The sequence below is a fragment of the Dipodomys ordii genome, unplaced genomic scaffold, assembly GCF_000151885.1.
Source record: "Dipodomys ordii isolate 6190 unplaced genomic scaffold, Dord_2.0 Scaffold20, whole genome shotgun sequence".
NCBI lineage: Eukaryota > Metazoa > Chordata > Mammalia > Rodentia > Heteromyidae > Dipodomys > Dipodomys ordii.
Genome location: NW_012267236.1, coordinates 9499622 through 9509217, shown reverse-complemented (window position 1 = coordinate 9509217; position 9596 = coordinate 9499622).

Sequence of the window (9596 nt, the reverse complement as noted above, 5' to 3'; positions counted from 1 at the left end):
CCCGCCCGTGCCGCGGGGCTCGGACACCCCCCCGCCCCCGTGGGCACACTCGCCGACCACTCGGGGCCCCTGGGCTCCAAGCCCAGCCCGGGGGGCCTTGCTGCAGCCTCCCCGCGGGGCGCCCCGCTACCTGGCGCTGCTTCTGCGCTGGGTCCCCGCATCCAGCACTGGCCGCAGGGACAGCGGCCCCTCCTCTCCTCGGGCCGGTGTCAAGTGCCTCCCCCCCGCAGCCCGCGGAGCCCCCGGCGGCCTTCGCCCTGCAGTTCTCCCGGCCTCCACCAGAGCCCACTGCACTCTGCCTCCTCAGCACTGGGGCCGGGGACAGCAGCGCCAGCCCCGCCGCGCCGCAGCCCCCCGCCAGGTGCCGTCGCCGAGTGGCGTTCGGCGCCGCGCGCAACAGGGCCAAGGTCGGAGCGCCGGGGCCCTCTAGGCCGCCCCGGAGGCTCGAGCTCCTCTATGGGATGAGCTCCCCACACCTGGGACGGTGGGGGGGGGGGAGGCAATGGAAAGATCTCCCGGGGTAGGAGGTTGAGCACATGACATTGAGGGTCTCTTCCAGCAGGGCGCACCTGCGCGCAGCACCCCTTCGCAGTGGGGGGGGGTGTACTCAATGCCTCCTTCATAGATAGCCTTCGGGGCTCCGGGTTTTCAGCTGGGGGCCTCTCTGGCTAATGCCACCAGCACGACCATCCTCTGCCCACCTCTGTTCCCTAGGACTCCCAGCCTCCTCGCTTGGCTCCTTTCTCCCGCCGCTGCAGCCCTGTTCCACGCAGCCCTTCAGCGCTGTTCCAGAGCTTGGGACCCCCCCACCCCACCCCGTCTCCCACTAACCCACCTGTGGGGGGCACTGGAGATGGGCACTGAAGCCCTCACAGTTGAAGCTCATCCTAATTGTCCCCATATCCCCCCATCTTCATCCCTTTGAGGCTTCCAGGAACCCCCTAATTCCTGGGTGGCAGAGCTGCTCTTTTGTATAAGAAAACGGGGTTACCTTCAGGAAGCCTGTCACAACCCATTCCTCCGTCTTCCTATCCCAAGGCACACTCCCCAGGCAATTAATTATCCAGGACGTTTTCAACGTCACCCTCATTGAAGTGGCTGCCGATGCCAGCCCCTGGCCACTTCCACAGACTCAGTCTCTGTGGGGACCGAGGAGGCCTTCAGTGGACTGGGGCAATGGATATGTGAGCCGCAGGCCTCCTGTGCCATTGCTCTGCACCCAAACGGACATCTGCAACCCCTCTAAATGGTGCTCCCAGCTTGGTTTGGACATAAGATGCCTCTGCCTTTGTCGATGGCCCATAGGACACTGTCCTCAAAGAGGAGCAGACACTCACTGTCAACCGTGTGCCAGCCACCAGAGATGGCACCATCCCCTCTTCTGGTAGGTTGGAATGTGTTCATTCTCCATTGAGACCCAAGACTTGGGCTGGGAGCTTACAGGGTGGTAGAGCCCTTACCTAGTAATTGAGAAGCCTCATGTTCAATTCCCGGCACCATAAAGTAATTAAGCAAAATACCCACTAACCAAACCACACAGGTTGTAAGTGCAAAGACCAGGGTTTCAAAGTCAGGTTCAGCTGACTCTCAAGTCAGTATGCTAAACCCTTAGTTACTCTTAACCTGAAATGCTCAGGGTGAAGAAGGGCAAATGTAAGCTTCTATTCAGTAAGGCTACTTAGATTGACATCAATGGGAGCCTTAGAAGTCTGACCCTGTGTTTTCAGGGTCAGAAGGCCCGTATCAAGGGGTTTATGTCCAGTGAGAAGCAATCATGTAGCTACTGCACAGGTTCAGACCCAGGTTCTGATGTCTTTGGCCCCAGGTGGAGGGGCCCCAGTGCTGGCTATTTTCCCCACTGCCCTCCACACCAGAATCATTTCAGACTGGAGCCTTTGGGCTCAGCTATACATCACTATGGCCTCACTGGACTCCTGGCTGACAATATCAGGGACAATATCAGCCTAAACAGACTAGATTAGCTTGTGGAATTAACTTCAAATCTCAATGAATTACAACCATTAAGTTTCTTGGAAAACTGTATAATGGTCCTCCAAAAACTTTAAATAGAGGCCAAGCACTGGTAGCTCATGCCTGTAATCCTAGTTACTCAGGAGGTTGAGATCTGAGGATCACAGTTTGAAGCCAGCCTGGGCAGGAAAGTTCATAAGACTCTTTTTTTTTTTTTTTTGGTCGGCCGTGGGGCTTGAACTCTGGGCCTGGGCGCTGTCCCTCAGCTCTTCAGCTCAAGGCGAGCGCTCTACCACTTGAGCTACAGCGCCACTTCCGGTTTTCTAGTGGTTTATTGGAGATAGGAGTCCCACGGTCTCTCCTGCCCGGGCTGGCTTTGAACCGTGATCCTCAGATCTCAGCCTCCTGAGTAGCTAGGATTACAGGCGTGAGCCACCAGCGCCCGGCCATAAGACTCTTATCTCCAATTATTACCAGAAAAACCAGAAGTGGTGCTGTGGCTCAAAGTGGTAGAGTGCTAGCCTTGAGCAGAAAAGCTCAGAGACAGAGCCCAGGCCCTGATTCTGGGCCCTGATTCCATGCCCTACCATGGACAAAAAAAACAACTACAAAAACTTAAAACAGAATTACATGACCCAGCAATTCTGCTGCTGGGGATGTATATATCCAAAAGGATTGAAAGCAGAGACTCTAACAGATATTTGTATACTAAGGTTCATAGCAGCAGTATCCACAATGGTCCAAAGGTAGAAACAACCTGAATGTTTACCAATGGTTAAACGAAATACAGTATTTACAACGAAATACTACTCAGCCTTGAAAAGGAAGGAAATTCTGACACATGCTACCATATGAATGGACCTTGAAGTTATTATGCTAAGTGAAATAAGCCAGTCGCAAGGGACAAATACTTCCTGATTTTACTTACATGAGGACTGATCTAGAATAATTGTTTTTTTTGTTTGTTTGTTTTTGTTTTGTTTTTGGGTCCGGTCGTGGGGCCTGAACTCTGGGCCTGGGCGCTGTCCCTTAGCTCTTTAGCTAAAGGCTAGTGCTCTACCACTTGAGCCAAAGCGCCACTTCCGGCTTTTTTCTTTTTTCTTATGTGGTGCTGAGGAATTGAACCCAGGGCCTTGAGCATGCAAGGCAAGCGCTCTACCACTGAGCCACCTTCCCAGCCCTGATCTAGAATAATTGAAGCCACAGAGACAAAGTAGAATGGACTTTCCAGGCACTGGAGGGGGAGGGGCACAGGGAAGTGAATGTTCACTGGACGCAGAGTTTCAGTATGGAAAGATTTTTTAAAAAGTTCTAGAGATGATGGAGATGGTGGCTGGATATGAATGCACCAATGGCACTAAATTGTATGCTTAAAATGGTTAAAACAGAGCTGGGAATGTGGCTTAGTGGTAGAGTGTTTGCCTAGCATGCATGAAGCCCTAGGTTTGATTCCTCAGTACCACATAAACAGAAAAAGTCAGAAGTTTGGCTGTGGCTCTTGTGGTTAGAGTGTCAGCCTTGAGCAAAAGAGGCTCAGGGACAGTGCCCAGGCCCTGAGTTCAAGCCCCAGGACCAGCCAAAAAAAAAAGGTTAAATAGTAGGTTTTGTTTTGTATTGTGTTGTATTATATGCAATTCACCACAATAAAAGGAAACAGAGCAAAGTGCAAGTGAAATTAAACATACTAAATAGATTTCCACCCCTCTCGTTGTTTCTTTCCTTGTCATGTCAGGAGTCTTGAAGATCTGCAGAGGGGTGAAAGCCCATTAGATACTCAGGGACCCTGGCTGACTGAGGAATCATCCTCTAAGGAACAGGGCCAGAGGGTGGCACTTTGGCAGTGGACAGTGGTCGTCAGTGGCATACCACGCCATTCAATGACAGGAATCTCAGAGGTAAATTCTCCATGGGTCTCAAAGAACAGACATGTGTAGCACAGTGAGCACTCAGAACCCTTCCAACCTACGGCTGCCCACGCGTCCCTCTGGCATCCTCTACCAGTGGAACACAGTTCCTATCCTCCGCTCAGTGGACCTGTGTCCTCTCCCCAGCCTTTCCTCAAGCCATCCCAGCTACCTTTGCCTTCCTTCTCCTTGGCCTACAGGCCTAGCTCATCTACCACCCTGCTTGTGAGGTCACCACGAATGACTCAGGATTTCAGTCTTTATACTGTTCCTTCTGCATGAACCTACCAGGAGAGGCCCACTGTCATCTTGCTGTCCCTTCCGTATAAACCTACCGAGCAGCAAGCTACGTCTTGGACCACTGTCAAAGCAGAGTCTTCATGGGTAACAAATGGGGACAGGGCCACCTTCCTTGCAGGGAGCACTGTGAGATTCAATTAGTCTGGTCTCTCCACTGCAGATGACAACACCCAGACGACACTAGATGACACACAAGGTCGTGGTTGTTTTCCAGTTTACATAACTGGGAAGTCAGGGTTGGGGATGAGGAATAGGCAAACCCAGGGTTGCATCTGTATGCCACTCCAGAGGAGGGCTCACCTCCCTCCCGCGCCAGCCTCCATCCGTCCTCCACATCTGCTTCCCACTCCCTTGGCACCTTTCCCTCCTTTAAACAAACTCCACACAGCTCTGGAAGATAATGACCAGCAGGCTTTGGTTCAAATTCTCCCAGCTGAGAGTCCCAGTGGGGAGATTACTATCTTCCTTTTCTTCAGAAGTTCCCAGATGGCCCTAGGTTGTGAAGCCATTAGCCCCCCCAGTCCTTTTTGTTTTTGTTGGTCGTGGAGCTTGTACTCAGGGCCTGGGAGCTGTCCCTGAGCTCTTCAGCTCAAGGCTAGTGCTCTGCCACTTGAGCCACAGTGCCACTTTCAGTTTCCTGGTGGTTTATTGCAGATAAGAGTCTCACAGACTTTCCTGCCTGGGCTGGCTTTTAACCATGATCCTCAGATCTCAGCCTCCTAAGGAGCTTGGCTTACAAGGGTGAGCCATCAACACCAGGCTCATTTTTACCTTATCACTGGATTTTCTTTTCACTTCTAGTGGCCGGTTCAGCCCCCTCCCCAGCAGACACCTCAGGCCTGGCCTCTCATTCCAGTAAACTCTTCCACACTGTACCTAAAGACACACATAAAAGCCGGGCGCCGGTAGCTCACACCTGTAATCCTGGCTACTCAGGAGGCTGAGATCTGAGGATCACTGTTCAAAGCCAGCCCAGGCAGGAAAGTCCCTGACACTCTTATCTCCAATAAACCACTAGAAAACCGGGAGTGGCGCTGTGGCTCAAGCGGTAGGGCACTAGCCTTGAGCTGAAGAGTGCAGGGACAGCGCCCAAGCCAAGTTCAAGCCCCGTGACCCACAAAAAAATAAAAATAAAGACACACATAAATGTAAGGATGGATACAAATATGTATCTAGCTGGCACTGGTGGCTCACACCTGTAATCCTAGTTTCTCAGGAAACTGAAACCTGGAGGATGATAGTTCAAAGCCAGCCCAGGCAGAAAAGTCCTTTGAGATCCCATGTCTAATTAACCAGTAAAACGCTGGACTGGAGGTGTTCAAGTGGTAGAGCACCAGCCATGAGCAAGAAAGCTGAGGGGGGGTGAGAGGCTCTGAGCTCAATCCCCAGTCCTGGCATGCACACAAAAATGTGTACCTTTTATGTATTCAATGTACAAATATTTGTGCATACATGTACACACATGTGGTAGGGTATATACATTGATACATAGCTCCCCTTCATCTGTCCCATAGAATATGTAGAGATAATGAAACCCCAACAGTAATGATCATACCTAGTACCCAGATCTTGGGTTCTAAATACTGTTCTTTTTTACTTTTGCTATTGTGTGTGTGTGTGTGTGTGTGTGTGTGTGCTTGTGTATGTAATGTGTTTGTGCCATTGACAGTACTAGGGTTTCAATTGAGGGCCTGGGTACTGATTGTTGGCTTTTTTGCTCAAAGCTGGGGCTCTACCATCTGAGCCACAGTTCTACTTCCAGCTTTTTGGTGGTAATTGGAGGTAAGAGTCTCACAAACTATCTGGACCAGGCTGACTTCAAACTATGATCCTCAGATCTCAGGTTCCTGAGTAGCAAGGACACTGGTGCCAGGCTACAGCTCATAATTTTAATTAAGTAGCTAAAATCAAAGATAATATTACCAGTAATGGACCAAATCCAAATGGCACACCACCTAACAAGATGCAATGAGACCAGAATAGAATTATGTACATAATGTCCTTGGGTGTATATATGTTTACAGGTGTACTGGGGCTTGAACTCAAGGCCTTGGCACTGACTTTTAGCTTTTTTGCTCAAGGCTAGCACTCTATCACTTCAGCCACTGCTCTACTTCCACTTTTTTTTTTCATTTCCAGCTTTTTGCTGGTAATCAGCGATAAGAATCTCATGGACTTTCCTGCCCAGGCTGGCTTTGAATTACATTCCTCAGATCTCAGCCTCCTGAGTAGTTAGGACTACAGACATAAGCTACCAGTTCCCAGCTAGTCTTAATGTTCTGGTATTTTTTTTTTTTTTGAGACAAGGTCTCATTTTGTAACCCAGACTAGCCTCAAACTTAAAATCTTCTTGCTTTAGCCTCCTGAGTGCTGAGATTACATAAATGTACCGCCATACTCAGCTTTTGAATCTGATCTTGAGGAGGCATCTGACAACTCCAAGTAAGATCAATTTATAAATGAATCAACTTACATCTTTCAAAAGTGTCAAGGTCATGAAAGTCAAATAAAAATTGAGGTGACTGGGAGTATAGCTCAGGGGTAGAATGCTTGCCTAAATGCCTGAGGCCTTGGATTCTATTCCCAATGAGAGAAGGAGAGAGAGAGAGGGAGGGAGAGAGACAGACAGACAGACAGACAGACAGAGACAGACAGGCAGAGAGACAGACTCATACTGAAGACACATGAAGACAAAAAGTCTGATTTGGACTTGGTCTTTTTTTCTGTTTTTGCGATTTAAAAACCCACATCATTATGAAACTAGATCCCTATCTCTCACATTGTACAAAAAAAATTGCAAAATGGATCAAAGACCTTAATGTAAGACCTTAAGCTTTGAAGCTACTACAAGAAAACTTAGGGGAAGACACTAGAAGATATATGTACAGGCAACAATTTTCTGAATTGGACTCCAATAGCTCAGAATGTAAGTGTAAGAATTGACAAGTAGAATTGCATCAAATTAAGAAGCTTCTATACATTAATGGTAGCAGGTACCTTAGCTAACTATTCATCAGACATGGGAAAAATATCCAAAATATTCCATGCTGGTAATCATGGTGGCCCATGCTGGTAATCCTAGCTACTCAGGAGGCTGAGATATGAGGATTGTGGTTCAAAGCCAACCTGAGCAGGAAAGTTTATGAGACTCTTATATGCAATAAATCACCAGAAAACTGGAAGTGGCACTATGGCTCAAGTGGTAGAGCACTAGCTTTGAGCTGAAGAGCTCAGGGACAGTGCCCAGACCCTGAGTTCAAGTCCCAGGACTGACAAAAAAAGAAAAAGAAAAAAAAAGAAATAGAAGGCAGCTGTCAATAACTTATTTACAAATACTTCAGAACCAGGTAAGAACTTTGAACCAGATTTGTAACTTTTTTGGGGTTAAGTTTGAGGTTGTTTTACAATTTTTAAATCTCCAAACTTATAGATAGCATTGTGCCTTCCAAGAAAATTATTTTTTTTTAATTTTTTTGTCAGTTGTGGGGCTTGAACTCTGGGCTTGGGCGCTGTCCCTCAGTTCTTCAGCTCAAGGCCAGTGCTCTACTGCGTGAGCCACAGAGCTACTTCTGGTTTTCTAGTGCTTTATTGGAGATAAGAATTTCATGGCCGGGGCTGGGAAGGTGGCTCAGTGGTAAAGCGCTTGCCTTGCAAGCTTGAGGCCCTGGGTTTGATTCCTCAGCACCACATAAGAAAAAAGAAAAAAGCCGGAAATGGCGCTGTGGCTCAAGTGGTAGAGTGCTAGCCTTGAGCTGAAGAGCTGAGGGACAGCGCCCAGGCCCAGAGTTCAGGCCCCACAACTGGACCCCAAAAAAACCAAAAAGAATCTCATGACCCTTCCTGCCCAGGCTGGCTTTCAACGGTGATCCTCAGATCTCAGCCTCCTGAGTAGCTAGGATTACAGGCATGAGCCACTGGTGCCCAGCTGGAAAATTATTTTTAGTTTTTGTTTTTCTTTTCTTTTGGCTTGAATCCAGTGCCTGAGTGCTGTCCCTGAGCTTTTTGCTAAAGGCTTGTGCTCTACTACTTTAAGCCACAACACCACTTCTGGGTTTTTTGGTGGTTGATTAGAGATAAGTCTCCTGGACTTTCTTGCCAAGGCTGGTTTTGAACTGCAATCCTTAGATCTCGGTCTCCTGAGTAGCTAGGATTATAGGCATGAGCCACCAGAACACAGCTGGATATTAATCTTTTGTGAATAGGTGATGACGATTTTTTTTTTTCATTCTGTGGGTTGTCTTGTGTGTGTGTATGTGTGTGTGCTATAGTCCTGGGACTTGACCTTAGGGCCTGGGAGCTGTCCCTGAGCTTTTTTTGCTCAAAGCTAGTACCACTTGAATCACAGCTCCACTTTTGGCTTTGTGATTGTTAATTAGAGATAAGGACCTCATGACTTTCCTGCCCAGGCTGGCTTCAAATGATGATCCTCAGATCTCAGGCTTCTGAGATTACATGGCGTGAGCCATGGGTGCCCAGCTTTAGGTCTATTTTTGTGCCAACTTGTACCAAGCTGTTTTTGTTGCTATGGCTCAGCAATATAATTTGAAGTCAGGTCTTGTGCTACCTCCAGTAGAGCTCTTTTTACTTAGAATTAACTTTGCTATTTGAGATCTTTATGCCTCCATAGGAATTTTTGGACTTTTTTCCTAATTCTGTAAGGATTGATACCTACTTTGATAGGATTGCACTGAATCTGTACATTGTTTTTGGCAGCATGACCATTTTCACAATATTAATTTTTTTGACCCAGGAACATGGAAGACCTTTCTATCTGCTGGTATTCTTCAACTTCATTTACTTAGTTAATACCTTAGCATATTGATTTTGATGCTATTGGGAATGGAATTATATTCTGGATTTTGTTCATTATTAGTACATAGAAAAGCTACTGATTTAATTTTTGTTTGTTTGTTTTTTGTCGGTTGTGGAGCTTGACTCTGTGCCTGGGCGCTGTCCCTTAGCTCTTCCGCTCAAGGCTAGCACTCTACCACTTGAGTTATAGCTCTACTTCTGGCTTTTTCTGAGTGGTTTGTTGGAGATGACAGTCTCATGGACTTTATGAACTGTGATCCTCAGATCTCAGCCTCCTGAGTAGCGAGGCCACCAGTGCCTGGCTTCTGTGAGACTTTTTTTTCCCCTGCTAGTCCTGGGTTTGAACTCAGGGCCTGGGCACTGTCCCTGAGCTTCTTTTGCTCAAGGCCAACACTCTACCACTTAAGCCACAGCAACCACTTCTGGCTTTTTCTGTTTATATGGTGCTGAGGAATCAAACCCCAGGCTTCATGTATGCTAGACAAGCATGCTACCACTAAGCCACATTCCCAGCCCGCTGTGAGACTTTTTTTTTTTTTGGGTCCGGTCGTGGGGCCTGAACTCTGGGCCTGGGCGCTGTCCCTCAGCTCTTCAGCTCAAGGCTAGCAC